The sequence below is a fragment of the Pinus tabuliformis genome, chromosome 2_2 (assembly GCF_031772625.1).
Source record: "Pinus tabuliformis cultivar Carrire ecotype Pingquan chromosome 2_2, CPIR1, whole genome shotgun sequence".
In the NCBI taxonomy this organism is placed as follows: Eukaryota; Viridiplantae; Streptophyta; class Pinopsida; order Pinales; family Pinaceae; genus Pinus; species Pinus tabuliformis.
In genome coordinates, this window is record NC_142300.1 from 423,546,269 (window position 1) to 423,564,631 (window position 18,363).

An 18,363-nucleotide genomic window follows, 5' to 3' on the forward strand; every position below is an offset into this window, starting at 1 on the left:
TTCTTTAATGGCTTTGATGGTTGTTTGGCCAACTAGGTCTCCATACTTATGATGCTTGAGGTGTTTCTTTGGAAATTCCTCGATACTCTTGGGTTATGGATTGGTTTATGAACTTATGAATTCTATTCCATGTATACCCTCAATAGTGGATTGTAGAGCTGGTTTACAGATGCTAGAGATTTTTATCAATAATTTGGAGGAAATTATGAGTTGGATATTTTGTGTTTCTCCCATCCTCCTCCCCAGCCGCATGGAGATAAACTCATGAATGTGATTGAGAGCTCCAACTACTAGGAAGAAATCCTATCCATATGGTTGTAGCCAATAATGAACAATATTTTTTGTGTGGTTGTGTCTATAAGTCAAAAGCTATTTAGATTCCTCAAGTACCACGAGTGACTTAAATGTTTTACGATGTTGTTTAGGATTTTTCATAGAAGATTCTAATTGACAAAATCAACATGATAGAATGAATTTTGGGGTGTGAATATCTTAATAGAATGAGCAGTGGAGATAATGAATTTGTATGTTTAAATAGAGGAGCAAGAAACAAATTTTGTGTTAGATAGTGCACCCAGTGACATGTAGAGGTGAAGTAGAAGCCATAGGTCAAACTCCAAAGAGGTTGAAAATTATGACATGAATATGGAAGAGATCAACGAGTGAGGAGACTCATGGGGAGATAAACTATTGTTTCAGAGAGGCAGAATTCGATCTATTGATTGTGACTGAGTTTGAAAACACTACAACAAAGGATATTCAAAGACAATAACCTTTATTTGACTGTGATATTGTAGTAGAATTTTTAGCGGAGAGTTAGAATTGATGGATTATTCTATAAGGATGCTCGCACCCAATGGTGTATTGCAAGGAAACATAGAATTTGCATGGAATTTTTTTTTTGTTTTTTTTTTGTGATTGTAGATAGGAATTTTTATGTGCATGGTTGTAGTATTACTTCTATGTTTTGCTCAAAATTGCATGGACGAGTTGTCCCTTTAGATTTTATGTACTACTAATGGAGTTGTACTGAGAGTATGTGTTTAAAAGGTTGGAGGTTATTGTTGTTGCAAAATACTTGTATATGTTACATGTTGCACTATGAGAAAAAATGTATGAGTGAGGTCTTGTGTGTTGACTTGATTTCTTAAGAAAGCTAGAGCTTATGTATGCTACTAATTTGATTTGTTGAGGTTTGATACAATACTAATGTATTGGAGTTTATTGTTGAGTTAATGTTAATGTATTGATGTTATCAGAGAAAGAAAGTTGTTGTTGTTTTGTGTAGGGGTCCATTTTATTTATGTATGATTGCATACAAAAGAATGATGAATTAATAGATGACTGCATGTGTTAAAATGTGAAAACTATTTAAGAAGTTATCACTACTGATTCACCCCCCTCAGTAGTGTTCTGATATGCAATAACCTCTTTATCTCTTAACATCTGCTTTTCTGATACAAATACGAGAAGACTATATGATATGACTATACATAATAGAAGGACGAAATATATAGAGTAATCTAACATATTGTCTCCTTAAACTTGTGACATGGTTCATATAAAATCGAGGTCAAATATGAATGTATCTATTTTATAAAATTAAAAGCTATGAGCTAGATCAATGAGAAGGGTGAAGTCCCTATGGCAAATCAATAATATGTGCTTGACATCTAAGGCTCACGGTACATTGGTATTGTTGCACATTTGTAGTTTGTTCATCTGAAATTTATCTCTAAAGCTATAAAAGGAAGACAAATTCTGAATTTATCTCTTTGTGACTTAATCATAGTTCAAGAAAACATTTCATAGGTCTAGACTCTAAGCATAGTCTTACGCTTGATCCAAAAGGTTATATGGTCACAATAGGTTCCTTAAAAGTTTGAGTTGTATCCGAAGGTGATCGAGTTTGTAAATTCAAAAGAAATTGTTAGGAAGTGATCGATTATGTCTTTAAAGCAAACCATACTAAAAGGAATGATGGAAGGATGAGTAAGAACTATCAAGTCAAAATGTTTGTTTCTAGAAGAATAAGATATTATTGAAATATGATGTATTATCAAGGGATCTATAAAGATACCTTGTATAAAATTTATTCCATATCTATTGAGGATAAAGACATAATCAATATTGTAGGCCATGGAGCATCTAGAGTTTATAAATAGAAAGGGTTTGAATAAGAAAGGTCTAAGGTTTGTACCCTACGAATGGTTTCTTTTGCTAAAAGAAGAAGAAACCATAACCTAGGCATGCTGAAGTGGATGAATTTATCTTACAAGTTGGATGTCATATCAAATTGAAAAAGTTACAGATGTATACAAGAAGTCCATAGATTAAGAGGGAGTTGAATTGTCTCAAGAGATAAGTATTCTATAACCCTCCTCTTTGACTACTAATATTGTTGTTTTCTTCACCTTTGAATTGTCTCTTATCGATATACACTTTGCTTAATTTTATTTTTTATTTCATGATGTCCTACTAAGGATTGTAGGTCAATACCAAGGGATGCCTATACTTTAGCAACAAGAAGAAAGAAATGGGAAAACATAGTAAATCACAAGGAATTTCATAAACTATGGAAGAAAGTGAATGCAGAAAGAAGAGAGAAGATTGAAGTATGCCTTAGAGAAGTGAAAATATATCATGCGCCAATTGACAACATGAAAACAAGAAGGTTCTTCTAGTAAGAGGGAAAGGATCGTGTTAGGATGATTTCCTCGGTTAGAAGAGTTACCGAAGATTTTTAAATAGCCTCATGATTAGCGGAAAATATCATACTTTGGGAAAGGACTCATGAGTGAAATGAAGAAATATGAACTTTAGAGGGAGATGGAAGTAGAATTTGACATAAAGGATATTACACTACAATTTGGTACTTGAATTTACATCGATTGGATTTGCAGTGCTAATGATGAGTAAAGATACTACTAATGATTGGGATTTGATATAGTTTCTTGCAAGAGCATGAAGAAGGATTATCTTGTTGGCATTATGGCACAGGTTTGGAGCTATGGCATAGGTGTTGTCCTTGATGGAAACTCTCTTTGGTGACAGATCTCAATACAGGCTCAGAATGAAGAAAAAAGATATATACACAGGTTCACCTAGGCGAAGGCACGTATACATGTGGGTTAGACGTTACAAAGGCACGTATGTGTATACACGCACTTTCACTGAAGGAAAAGAGCGTATATGTTGGAGAACTTAATTTTGGTCCATGGTAGTTAGGCCTTGGTATTTGAACCTATGGTTTTGGACCATGGTATCTCGTCAGAAGTGTTGATACGAAGTAATGTGTCCTTGGTATTGTTTTATTATGGTTTTCAACCGTGGTATTGTGAAAGGCCTAAGACTATAAAAGAGGAAGGAGATCATTTGGAAAAGTATCATCTGAATTAATTTAATATCTAATAAGTACTAGAGTCAAAAATATTGGTGATTGGGGTTATGGTGCAGATTTGAATCAGAATGAAGGAGGAACCTTAGCACAAAGAGAAGGATAAGTTCTATTGATGGGTCATAATATTTTGGATTGAATGATAGTATATTTGTTTTTGATCTGTTATATGTGGCACATGCTTGAACTATAAATCTGATAATCTGGGTTAGATAGTGTCTAAATATTTGAAAGAGTGAATTATCTTTTATAGATCTGTACACAGGTTCAGTGAAGCGAAGGTGTGTATACATGCTGGTTCAGTGAATAAAAACAGTGTATACACAGGTTTCTCCAAACACAGAAGCGTATGAACGCAGGTTTCAGATTATTGAAGTAGCATATATCTTTTGAGTTGTGATCTAGCTGCTTCTATTTATTGCTGTAGTGTTCTAGGTTCAGAATTAGTGTGTGGTTATAGTTACTGTGTTCTGGGTACAGTGGTCAGAGAAGTGTTTATTTTGATTCAGTTCTAGTTGGTGAAAAGGAGATTGTTTGATGCAGAAATTCTTGATGATTGATTTATTTTCATGGATCCAGTTTGAAAATTTATGAAACGTGGTCCCTGGAAGAAAGAGAAGGGTGTAGCCTTCTGTAGGGCAGCACCTACATAGTAGTATCTTGGCTAGTGCAAGACCTAAGGGGTTTGTAGCTCCCTTCCAGGAGAAGCTGGAAAATGAGAGAGGGTTGTAGCTCTCTGCAAGTTGCAGCCTGCGTACTAGTAAAGGACTACATCAGTCTAATTAAAAGAAGATAGAGACGAATTGCAGCAGGTGGATTTCACCCACATTGGGTTTCCACCTTATATCTTATGTTCTTGTGTGTGATTTTATTTTTCTCTATTTTACTCTCTCTGGTTACTGGTTATTTGATTCTAATACACAAATTAACAATCAACATCTAATAGATAAAGTAAATAATAAGTTTGCATTGTATACGCGGGTTTCCTTCTACATAGTTGCGTATACACACAGGTTTAATTAACTGAAGTAGCGTATATTATATGGATTTGAAAAAGGGAACATTTGACTTGACAATACTGATTCACCCCCCCCCTCAGTAATATTTCCAACAATTGGTATCAGAGCAGGTCCTTCTGAAGAAGCTTGATCGCTTGAAGGAAGATCCATCATCATGAGCAACTACGAGAGAGACGCATCTATCAGGCCACCGATTTTTGATGGGACAAACTTCGTATATTGGAAGGTAAGAGTTACTACCTATCTTCAATCTCTTGGTACAGAAGTCTGGGATATCATAGATACAGGGTACACTTTTCCATCAGCAACTCCTACAGATCCTGCTGAGAAGAAGAAATATGAAACAAATGCAAAGGTTGTCAATACCCTATTAGGATGTCTATCTCAATCAGAATTTGTCAAGGTTATGTAGTATAAATCCGCAAAAGAAATATGGGACAAGATTGTTCTGAGCTATGAAAGAGATGAACAGGTAAAACAAGCAAAACTTCAAACTCTCAGAATTCAGTATGAAAATCTTAGAATGCACAATGATGAAAGTGTGGCTAACTATTTCCTACGTGTAGATGAGATTGTTAATTGTATGAAAAAATTGGGTGAAGAAATAAAAGAGGTTATTGTGGTTGAAAAGGTCCTAAGATCTTTGTCCCCTAGGTTTGAATCTAAAGTTTCTGCAATAGAAGAAAAAGAGAATCTACGAAACCTTACCATGTCTCAGCTGCACGAAATCCTGACTGCTTATGAAATGAGGAAAGGAGGACCATCAGACAGGAGAGAAGCTGCCTTCAAGGCTTCTGAAAAAGGAGATTACTATGAGTCAGGACACATGTCAGAGGAAGAGGAGGAATCAAATTTTGTCAAAAACCTTCAATGGGGAGCTGGAAGATTCAGGGGTAAGTTACCTTTTAAATGCTTTGCTTGTGGAAGAGTCGGTCACTATGCTTCCAAATGTCCTCATAAGGATAAGATTGACAAGGGGAATGAACCTGTTAGATGGAAAAAGAAACATAATGCAAATAAGAAAAGATAATAAACTCATGAAGATAGTGATGGACTTTCAAATAGTGATGAAGATGAACGAGGTAATAATTATAAACTTTTAATGGATTTTGAGGATGATGATTACATGGATGCTATAGATGAAGAAGGTCTTTATGAACAGATTTCTAAACTCAAAATTTGTTTAGAAGAGAAAAATGTGATTATTGATTCTCTACAATGTCAACTGGTTGAAAGGGAAAAACATCATGAAAAATTGGAATGTGAAATTGTGGGGCTTAGAAGAGAGATTGAGAAAACTAAAGCTCTTAATCTTAGATTTGTTAAAGGTTCTGAAACTCTAGATGAGATTATCAATGTGCAATGTTCCCCACTAATCAAGACAGGTCTGAGATACAATGAAGAAGCATCTCAAGCGCAGAAACCATCCACATCAAAAAGTTATCTTGATGCGGCAAGGAGGAATGAGAAAAATCCCAATGGAGATCACCAGGAAAATCAGGGGCAATCCATCTTAAGGATGAACAAAAGCTACAACCAGCCACAGGTAAAATCTTCTCAATTTTCCTGAAGAATGGATGACAATAGAAACTACAATCATTTGGGTGGTATATTTGATAATCGCAGGAGTTTCTTCAATGGCCAATGTTTCTCTTGCCATAACTTTGGCCACAAAGCAGCTCTATGTGTTTCCTATAAGACAATCATGACTAGAGAAGCTCAAAAAAAAATAAGTATGCCTGAAATCATGAAAAGGACCTATAATAACTTTTCCGCCCTTGAAGATGAAATTGAATGTTCTATTTGTAATAACTTCGGTCATGAAGATTCTGAATGCAGGAGCAGGTTTTGGAAGACAACTCAGAAGGAACAAACCTCAAGTGCTAGAACATGGAGAATGAAGGAACCGCAACCAGAAAGATGTGGGATAGCTTTATATGCAGAAGGACAGGAAAATCAATGGTACATCGACAGTGGATGTTCAAAGCATATGATAGGTGATAAATAAAAACTTCAATCATATAGTGCTTTAGAAAAAGGAAAGAAAGTTTCATTTGGAAATGATACCCCTGCGGTCATAAAAGGAAAAGGAATTGTTCAGTTGAAAGAAAAAGTCAAAGCTGGAAATGTTTTGTATGTTGATGGCTTGAAGCATAATATACTGAGTGTTAGTCAGATGTGTGATCAAGGAATTGAGGTAATATTTCGATCAAATGGATGTAGTGTTCGTGATCTTGATATAGGAAAAACAGTGATCAAAGGCATAAGAACTCCAAATAATTTATACGTATTTGAAGAAGGACAACAACGATGCTATTAGAGCAAGAATGATGAACAATGGTTATGGCACCGGAGGTTGGGGCATCTAAGCTTTTCACAGATAAGGAAAGCATGCAAATACCAGGCATTTCGTGGTCTTCCAGACATCAGAATTCCAGACAATACAATATGCAAATCATGTCAGTTTTGTAAGAAAACTAGAACTAACTTCCCTGAGAAGGAAGGATCAGCTAGCAGGCCTCTTGAACTAGTCCATACAAATGCATGTGGTCCATCTAGGAAAAGGTCACCTTGAGGAGAAGAATACTTTATATTATTCATTGACGACTTCTCCAGGATGGTTTGGATAAGACTTATGAAGCACAAAGATGAAGCCTTCAAAAAATTCAAATCTTTCAAAGCCTTGGTTTAAAATGAATCAGATCACAAAATTAAGTGCCTCAGGTCAGAGAGAGGTGGGGAGTTTACCTCAAATGAATTTTTCGATTTTTGTGAAGAACATGGAATAAGAAGGGAATTCTCTACAGCGAGGACTCCTCAGCAAAATGGAGTAGTGGAAAGGATGAATAGAACGATTCAACAAAAGGCTCGTGCTATGCTTGATGAGTCTAGAACTCCCGCAACCTTCTAGGGTGAAGCTGCATCTACTGCGGTTGTTATTCTCAACAAACAAATGTCTAGGTGAACAACACTCAAACTCCACATGAGCTCTGGTATGGTGAGACTCCTTCGGTAAAACATTTCAAAAACTTTGGAAGCAAATTCTATATTAAGAATAATGATGAACATCTTGGCAAGTTTGAACCTAGAGCAAATGAAGGCATTCTCCTTGGTTATTCTCCTCACAGCAAAGCATATAAGTGTTACAATAAAAGACTTGGAAAAATTGTTGACATCATTGATGTAGTGGTTGATGAAGAAGGAAACATTCCTAGGCATGTGAATTATGAAAATATCAAAGAGGATGAAGACCATTCTTCAAATCAGACTGATGATGAAGAAGAAAATCAAGAGCAACCAGAGGAACAGATAAGGATAGAAGAGAAGACTCCATCCAGGTACGTTCAGAAGAATCATCCAGAATCTCAAATTTTGGGATAGAAAGAGGTAGGTATACAAACAAGAAGAACAATTGCAGAAGCCTCAAGCTATTTGGCATTGCTCTCCTCCACCGAACCACAAAATGTAAAAGAGGCATGCAAAGATGAATGTTGGGTCAAGGCAATGGATGAAGAACTTGAGCAGATCGAAAAGAATAACACTTGGGAGTTAGTTCCTAGACCAAAAGATAAGAATGTCATAGGGACAAAATGGATCTTTGAAAACAAGTTGAATGAAAATGGGGAAGTGATTAGAAACAAGGCCAGACTTGTTTGTAAAGGGTATGCTCAACAAGAAGTAATAGACTTTGAAGAAACTTTTGCTCCCACTGCTAGACTTGAGGCCATCCGAATGTTCCTTTCTCTCTCAAGCTTTCAAAAGTTCAAAGTATTTCAAATGGACGTGAAATCAACCTTTCTGAATGGATACTTAGAAGAAGAAGTGTACATTGAGCAACCAGATGGTTTCATTCTTGGGAATGATCCAAATCTTTTATGTAGACTAAAAAAGGCTCTCTATGGTCTTAAACAGGCTCCAAGGGCTTGGTACTACCGTTTGGACAAATATCTTCATCAACAAGGTTTTTTAAAAGGATCAGTAGATAGCAATCTTTATATAAAAATTGAAAATGACAAATTGCTAATACTTTTTGTGTATGTAGATGATATTATCTTTGGTAGCAATGAAGAAGCTATGAGTCAAAGCTTTGCCTTGGTGATGCAGAAAGAATTCGAAATGTCCTTACTTGGAGAACTGACATATTTTCTTGGATTGCAAATCCAACAAAATGAGGCGGTATCTTTTTGTCTCAAACCAAGTATCTCAAGCAGATCTTGAAGAAATATGCAATGCAAGATGAAAAACCAGTATGTACCCCTATGGTTACAGGATGCAACCTTAGTGCAAATGATGAATCAGCAGCAGTGCATCAACCAACCTATAGATCCATGATTGGAAGTCTGCTTTATTTGACAGGTACCCGACCAGACATCATGCATGCAGTGGGAATAGTTGGAAGATTTCAGGCAAATCCTAAGGAAACCTGTCTTCAGGCAGCAAAGAGAATTTTCAAGTATCTCCAAGGAACTCAAAACTATGGCCTATGGTATCCAAGAGATACAGATCTTACTCTTCATGCTTATACAGATGCAGATTGGGCTGGAAGCGTGGATGACAGAAAAAGCATAAGTGGTGGTGCATTCTTTATGGGTTCCAGATTAGTATCTTGATTAAGAAAGAAACAGAGTTCGATTGCTTTATCTATATCGGAAGCGGAATATGTGGCTGCTGCATCTTGTTGCACTCAACTCCTTTGGATGATGCAAACCTTGCAGGATTTTCAGATCACTTGTACACCACCTATCTCCATCTTATGTGATAATACAACTGCAATCAACATTTCAAAGAACTGAGTCATGCATTCAAAGACCAAGCACATACCGATCAAGTATCACTTTCTCCGGGAACAAGTGTTGGAACAAAAGGTCAAATTAGAGTATGTTCCTTCTAAGGAACAAGTTGTTGATATTCTCACCAAACCACCACCCAGGGAAACTTTTGAATACCTCAGACATAAGTTGGGAGTAGTTGATGCATCATCTTGCTATTAAAACTTGTCTGTTTCAGAGAAAATGGGTGTACACGAGTTTCTTGAGGAGGATCCGCGTACATACGCAGGTTTGTGCAGAGACAGTCGCGTATATGGAGGTTTGATGGATATCAGTAGGGATAGGCTTTGGTTGAATATAGTCTGATATAGGTTTGACAGAGACCATCTGGCACAGGTTCAGGGGGAGCAGATAAACTTCTAGTGATGCATTGTTGGAATTATCATAGAAGCTTTTGGTTCTAGTACACAACTGTTGTTGGTTTCAGGTGGAACAAAGGCAGAGGGAGAACAGAAGGAAATCATGGTTGCTGATCTGAATGGTGATTGACAGATGCTATTGCTATTAGTTATTGGTGACTTTCATAAGTCTTGCTCTAGATATTTCGTCTCTATGTCATGTATCTCTTTTATGGTGTCAAGGTCATGTAATGGCCTATTTTGGTTTCCCCACTATGCCTGGGATGAATATGTAATGTACTTGGCTAACATATGTAAACTTCTTATGTATCCCCACTTGGTTGGGTGGATGATCCCCACTTGGTTGGGTGATGGATGTATGTATTGAGGCTTTTGGTGATAGGAAGGTCTTTTATGATGTATAAGTCATGGTTCTTCTTGAAGAACATCTTTTTGCAGATCTTTCCTGCAGTTAGGGGGAGCATGGTTAGCATAGCAAGGCAGAGATTTCAGCATGTACTCAGGAGGATCACAACCCTTTGCCCTTGATGACAAAGGGGGAGAATGACTTTGAGGATCTTGGGGTTGCCATCAAGTCCAAAGGGGGAGATTGTTGGCATTATGGCACAAGTTTGGAGCTATGGCATAGGTGTTGTCCTTGATGGCAACTCTCTTTGGTGACAGATCTCAGTACAGGCTCAGAATGAAGAAAAAAGATATATACATAGGTTCACCTAGGTGAAGGCGCATATACACGTGGGTTAGACGTTACAAAGGTGCGTATGCGTATACACGCACTTTCACGCAAGGAAAAGCGCGTATATGTTTGAGAACTTACTTTTGATATGTGGTAGTTAGGCCTTGGTATTTGAACCTATGGTTTTGGACCATGGTATCTCGTCAGAAGTGTTGATCCCATGTAATGGGTCCTTGGTATTTTTTATTATGGTTTTGGACCATGGTATTGTGAAAGGCCTAAGACTATAAAAGAGGAAGGAGATCATTTGGCAAAGTATCATCTGAATTAATTGAATATCTAATAAGTACTAGATCAGAAATATTGGTGATTGGGGTTATGGTGTAGATCTGAATCTGAATGAAGGAGGAACCTTAGCGCAAAGAGAAGGATAATTTCTATTGATGGGTCATAATCTTTTGGCTTGAATGATAGTATCTTTGTTTTTGATCTATTATATGTGGCGCATGCTTGAACTATAAATATGATAATCTGGGTTAATTAGTGTATGAATATTTGAAAGAGTGAATTATCCTTTATAGATTTGTACGCAGGTTCAATGAAGCGAAGGTGCGTATACACGCTGGTTTAGTGAATAAAAACAGCATATACGCAAGTTTCTCCAAACACAGAAGCGTATGCACGCAGGTTTCAGATCATTGAAGTAGCGTATATCTTTTGAGTTGTGATCTAGCTGCTTTTGTTTATTGCTGCAGTGTTCTAGGTTCAGAATTGGTGTGTGGTTACAGTTATTGTGTTCTGGGTACAGCGGTTAGGGAAGTGTTTATTTTGATTCAGTTCTAGTTGGTGAAAAGGAGATTATTTGATGCAGAAATTCTTGATGATTGATTGATGTTCATGGATCCTGTTAGCCTCCTATTGTGATAGGTTTCATATTTCATGATTGAATGTTTTACATGCCAAATATGTCAACTTTGCATGCTACAAGGTTCCATATTTCCAAGAAGTTCCATTTTGAATAATCATACCATTTTTGAAGAGTTTTACAGTTAAGGGAAAGCCAAACAGCTTAATCTTGGCTTCCCTCGGTTTAAATTGCTTGTTTTAGAAGATAGAGAATGAATATCTGTCCAAACAGCTTAAGCTTGGCATATCAGTAGCTAGGTAGAGAAATGAAGGAGCGCAACTGTTGAATCTGGGCCCTTGGAAGAAATAAGGGTACACTTAGATAGGAGGGCAGTTAAAAGAAAGGAAGACAATCAGGGTCTGCAAGTCCAAGTGCACCCTTGCAAAAATAAGAAAAAATGCTAGGTAAGTAGGCTGGGTAAGTAGTTTTGTGGTTGCAGCATCAAGCTATGTGATCCATTTCATGTTTTGAAGTGTTATATCTATTTAGATCACAATTATGAGGAAGTTTTTCATTTGGAGGAGCTCAAATGAGGCATGTCTAACTCCCCCTTCTTCTTATTCCCCAAATAATTCACTAATTTCCCCTATAAGATGTTAATATATGCTTGATATCTTTAAGAATCATCATATTCCATAACATTTTCCTAAGTAAAGACCTGCTTTGCTGAAAGGGTACTCTTATTAACTCTATAAGTCATTTTTCCCTTTTAAGTGGCCTAAGATCTCTAAACTTAGCACTTTCTTGTCATTTTCATATTAACTTCTGACATTATTATGTAAATCCCTATCTATTTCCCCTTCCCCTTACTAAAAGGCACTAAATAGCTCCCCTATGTACATATTCCCATCCCCTGGCACTATAGCCCTATAACATCAGTTTGGGGAAATGCTGAGTCCATTTGCGGCCTAGCATTAGCCCTTCCGCGTCTTAAACCTGGAGTTAGCTTAACTTCTAGTTAAGATAATAACCATACCCCCCCTCTCACACATAAACCTTATAGCAGTATCCCCCGCGCATACATTTTATTTGGGATTAATTTGATATTCGGTTAAATTAATAACCATCGGCGCCCTCATAAACCCATATAACCCACAAACCCAAAGTTTTTGAACCCCCGCACATAAATAAGTGATACAATATGTAGCGGGCCACTGCACATAAACCTGCCACCAGCTCCGCACTCCGTCAGCCCTTCGATCTGCCCTCCCAGATCCGACGGCCCTTGGCAATTTCGGAGCTGCCCCGACGTCCGACGCTTAGCCTCTGATGGGATAGTGGTTTCCCCATCGTACAAAATACGTGTGTCTCCACGCGATTGCATCGGAAGGGCTCTGACACAAACCACCCTCATACAGAAGGCGGTTCGATGAAACCACAAACCGCCTTCTGTCTCTCCGCCCCTGACATCAACACCACGTCGCTGCCACCGCATCTGCCTCCATCCCTACCTTGCCACCGTGTCCTGTGCCACGTCGTCAAACTAGTCAGCTGCCAAGTCACCCTGCCGTACTGCCACATCACCCTGCCATGTCACCCTGCCGTACCGGGACCCACCGCTGACATCATGCTGACATCATCACCGAAAAAGGCGCGAAGGGCGCAAATCACAACAAAGGATGCGCAGAATGAGAAACTGAGGCAGTTTTTGATGCGCGATTAGCGATTCGCTAAGAAAAATTGATCAAAATGGAGGGCTTCTCATGGCTCAGCTACCTGCGAACCCAAAAATTCGCGGGAGGCCACAGGACTTTTTCATGTATGTTCATATTCAATCGGCCAGCACTGATAGCATTCTAGAGGCCACGAAAAGCATTTTCAACAGTGATTTTTGCCTTGAAAGGGAAAAAAAGGGGCCATTTGACAGTTTCAAGCACATCAAGGGAGAGAAAGTGGCTCGATTCAACTACAAATGTGTATGAGAGGAAAGATAAAGCCCAAGTTAAATTAAAGAGTATTAGTGAAGCGGAAAAGAGTATCAGATCGGCAATACCAAAGCAAGTGAACATTAAAGGCCTCCATCCAAGTCAGAGAAGCAGTAAAGGCCATTCAAAGCTTATCAGATCAGGATTAGTGCACATTAAAGCCGCCTAAAAGCAGCATAACCGCCTTAGAAGTGCAAATAAAAGACAAGACACAGTTATGGCTAAATGGAAAGCACAGAGCCATAAGGACAGATATTAACTCATTTTGATGCAGTTGCCTCCAGCGCAGCTCAAATAAATATCTTCTTGCATTAATTTCAGGACAAGATTAGGTTAAAAAACTCATTTCCCTCAGATCTATTTAAGATCTGTTGTAATAGATATTTTTGGATATTTTCTCTATATAAGCCACCCTAATTCATTGTTTAAAGGGTTGGTTGGTTGATAATCCTCATTCAAGACTTGCACTGTATTTTTGGAGAAGCTTTGTAATCAAAGACTGTTGGAATGCTTTGGATGAAGAACTAACTGTTGTGTTATTAAATGGCCAAAGAGTGACTGTGGAATTCCTGTGCTACTACATGGCTCAATAAGCGTTTTCCTACCTCTGCTTACAGTTTACATATGTTTATTCACCATTGTGTTACCATCTAAATAGCAAGAAAAAGGAATAGCTTAGGTTTTTCTTGACTGCACCCTATGCTCAGTTCTTGTTATTTATATATGTTTTCTTTAGAAATGTTTATGGATATGCATACTTAAATGATCATGTTTACCCTGTTTCTTTCACATATGACTGTTATTTAGGAATTCTTTACTACTCCTAGGCAAACTCTCATTCACCTTCCCTCTCTGTTAGCTAATGAAAGATTCTTAGTTGCCTTTCATCTTTGACCTTCATTCCATCTTTATTCCAGCCTGATATTGTTCTATGCGTAGCTATCATGCTCTGTATTCCTCTTGTGACCAAGAAAACACAACAACAAGCCCTAATCCATGACTCCATGCCTAATGGTTTGAACTTCTCATACTATGCATCCCAAATCTACTTGAAAACATCATCCTTCCCACCAAAATCAAAACAAAACCCATGCACACCATAACTAGCCTAAAATCAACCCAAAACAAAGTTAAATCATAAAGAGAGAGCCCTCTCGGACTGCAGGTAGGCTAGGACCTGCAGCCCAAAGATTGGTTTGCAGTTACCTCGACCGTATCTGTTAAGGAGCCAAGGGACAACCTGAGTGATAACATCATTGGTGATTCCATTGGGGACCTTATTCAGAAAATTCCAAAAAACAAGTTAGAAGCTGGCTCCCAAGAAGAAAACACATAATACTAGGTCAAATCCAGACCGAAATCGACCAACTACTTTTGAAAATCCCAATTTAATCTCTAGAAACCTTAGCAAACAAAAACAAGAAGAGGTTGTTGATTCTAGTCCTGAAGCAGTTCAGCCAAGCTATTTTCCAACCCGTATTAAAGTTTGTTTCGTTCAAACCCCCCCTTATTCAACATTCACCTCTCCAAGCACCTTTTCCACACCTCCATTCACTGCGCATACTACCACCACCACCATTGTTATTACAGCTCTTCCAGTTGTTCCAGTCGTTCCACTTATCACTGTAAATATGGCTAACAGATATGCACCTTTACAGTTACCTGCAAATCCAGGGGCTATGCCTTAGGATTATCAAACCAAAATCACATATTTTGATGGTACTAGTTCTGGCATAGCCTTGCAACATACTAAGAAAATGCAAGACTATTTTGAGAGTTATGAAATAGATGATGATAGTGTAAGAATGAAGATTTTTGTCCAAAGTTTAAGAGGAGATGTAAGGCCCTCGTTTAGAGCACTTGCTGCAAATTCCATAGCTAACCCATAGGCCCTTTACCAAACATTTCTTAACAGATGGGAGAAGAAGAAGGACCCTCTGCACATATTATCCAAGTATGACACTATCAAAATAGGCCCTCAAGAAGCTGTCTTAGACTATCGTGCCACGTTTAACAATGTTTACAACGCTATTCCACAAAACCTTAGACCTCCACATGATCTTTCTTTATGCAAATTTCTTGATGGATTTGATTCAGACATGGCTTATCAATTAAGGGAAAGAGCCCCTCAAACCTTAACAGACATGCAGAATGTAGCTGTTAGTGTGGACGCAAATTTGATTGCCAAGTGAAATAGAGCAAGAGCTGAGAGAAGAACCACTTTTAAAGATGAACCTTCAGCCTTTTAGAAAAGATTGGACACAATCATCAAAGGTATGGACAACTTTGAAAATAGAATGGGAACTATTGAAATAAAATCCTCATGGGAAGGACAGCAAAACAATCCTATCAGAAATCCAAACTTTAGAAAAAATCAGAACCGAACCGTTGGAAGGGCAAGTCCTAACCATGATGTAAGACCTCCTTTTCATGAAAACTATGTTGAAGCATCCACATCTAGTGAGCAGATAGAGGAAACTCACATAAACTTGATGGGTTTGAAGAGTGAACAACAAGTATTTCTAACCTAAGAAGACCAAGATGACCGTGATATAAATCAACTTCAGACTAAGTCTGGAGAGTCATTTGACTTCAAACAAGGCTATGATTCAGCTTTCTACGAAGTCCATAAACAATATAACTTGAGAACAAGAACCATTGATATGTCTGATCCCATCAATCCAAAGGATGCCAAGCAGCCTAAGAAAGTAAAGGACAAGGCCGTTATCACAGAACCTGTTGATAAAACAGACCCAAAATTAAAAGAAGTGACCATAGAGGATGTATCTGACATGCAGCCCTCTAAAAACCAGCCTTTTGTATCCTCTCCCTCAAAAGACAATGTAAATAGCACTCCTCAAAGCCTTCCCAAAACAGAACAATCTCAAGAAATCACTGATAACCAAGAGAAGATCACTAAAGATACAATTTAAAAGGGAAAATCTGCCAGTCACAATACTAGAACATAGTCAGAAAAACCTTTTGATTTAGAAGCAGAAATTGGTAAACTAAAAATATCTATTCCTCTCTCTGAGCTTGCCAAACATGATGTGTACAGACAGCAAATCAAAAGATCACTGCAAATGCTAGAGAATAGGGATGATGTTAATGTCTTAGATAATCAACCTGAATTACTTTTTGGTCCTGAAGTCAATGGTAAATCAGGGCATGGAGTTGTTCTACCCTTTTATGTCAGTTTGCACATCCATGATAAAGTGTTGCACAATGCTATGTTTGATTCAGGTGCTTCACACAATCTAATGCCCAAAGCTATAATAGAGAAGCTAAACCTTGATGTCACTAGACCCTACAAAGACTTATTCTCATTTGATTCTAGTCAGGTCAAGTTTTTAGGCTTAATCAAATACCTTTGTGTGTCTTTAGTCCAATTTCCTAACAAAACGATCTTAATGGACGTGGTGGTTGCTGACATTCCACCAAAGTATGGCATGCTCTTATCAAGATCTTGGGGAGAAAAACTCCAAGGATCTCTCCAAATAGACCTCTCCTATGCCACTATTTTAGTCTTTGGGCAACCAAAGAGACTGTATAGAGAAACACTGATGAAGTATGTGGTAAGTAGTGAGGAAAAACCCCAAAACTTTCCCATTTACTCAATCCATTCTGATATGGATTCATTTATATTGTTCAATGATGATAGCTTCCCTCCCACTGACGAGAAGCCTTTGCCTTTAGAATAAGAAACATGCATCAATCAAGAGTCGGTTGCCCATACCTGTGAAACTGTTAAAGCAATTAGTGCAACCAGTATACAAGAAGAACCACATGAAGCACAAAACATAGGTCCACCCAATCCTAAAATGACTAAAACTCTTAATACTAACCACAAGCAAGAAATCACATGGTATTTAGAGTTTGATGGTTCTGTTAATAAGCTAGGAGCAGGGCAGGAATATGGATTCACAATACACATAACAGCCATGCAGAGGGTCGTGATTACAGACTAAACTTCAAATGCACCAACAACATGGCAGAGTATGAGGCTCTCCTATTAGGCCTTAAAATGCTCAAAGCTCTAGGAGCTGCAAAAGTGTCCATTCTAGGTGACTCCAATTTGATTATTCAACAGATGAAAGGTAACTTTGTTACTAATGATAATAGGCTAAGAGATTATAGGTCTGCTGCCACAGAAATACTCAATTCCTTCACCGAATCCAAGCTTGCTAAGATTTCTAGAAGCCAAAACATGCATGCTCATAGTCTAGCTACTTTTGCTAGCACTTGCAAGCTGCCCTTTGAGCCCAATTACCACTTTCCTGCTGAGATAAAGCACAGGCCCGCTGTCCCTAACAATATCAAAGATTGGCAAGTGTTTGAGGATGATTCTCAAATCAACAATTTTCTTACCTTACAGACAGAATTCTCAATCTTAAACATTGACGAAGATGTCATGGATGACCCACAACAGCAAGAGCCAAAATGAGCAAACTATAACAGCTGAAGCAGCAAATCAAATGCTGCACCCAACCATTTTTGATGAGAAAAACATGCAAGAGCTGAAGCAAATGCATTTAGATGAAATAGCTGAAGCAGAGGCCAAAGTGATTGATTTAAAAGACAACTTTCTACCTGCTAGCCTCACTCCATTAGAAGACATATTTGATTCAAACAGTGTCCCCAAAAGCCAAAGATGCAACCCTTAAATGCTGTTGTGGAAGACTGCAATATTGGGACAACATAGAAGCCCAAAATGATTAAACTGTACAAGTCTTTGCCTCCCGATCAAAAACAAAAATATGTTGATTTATTTAAAGAGTTTCAAGATGTATTTTCCTGGAGTTATGAGGACCTTAAGTCCTATGACACCAAGGATAATTTTAGGGGCGAATGTTCGCCCTTTGGCGAAATTAAGGGGTTTAAATTTTTAGTGGGCGAATATTTTGTATCATAGTACATTTTTACAAATCACCTCAAATAGCCCACCTTATTTTAAGGGAGAGGGTAAAAAAGGTAAATTTAGCCCTTGAAATTAGGACTTACAACCTTCCATTGGCCCATTTTCAAGAATAGGTTTTATTTAAGTGAATCCATTCGCCCATTTTCAAGAATAGGTTTTATTTAAGTGAATCCTATGGACCAAATACCATATTTATAAAAGAGGTATGGTAAATTAATAAAAATATAAATAAATGAGAGGTATGGTAAATAAATAAAACATTTTTTATATTTACTCCATAAGTCACCTTATATACATGTAAGGGTGTAAACAAATAAAAATATAAGTAAAGTG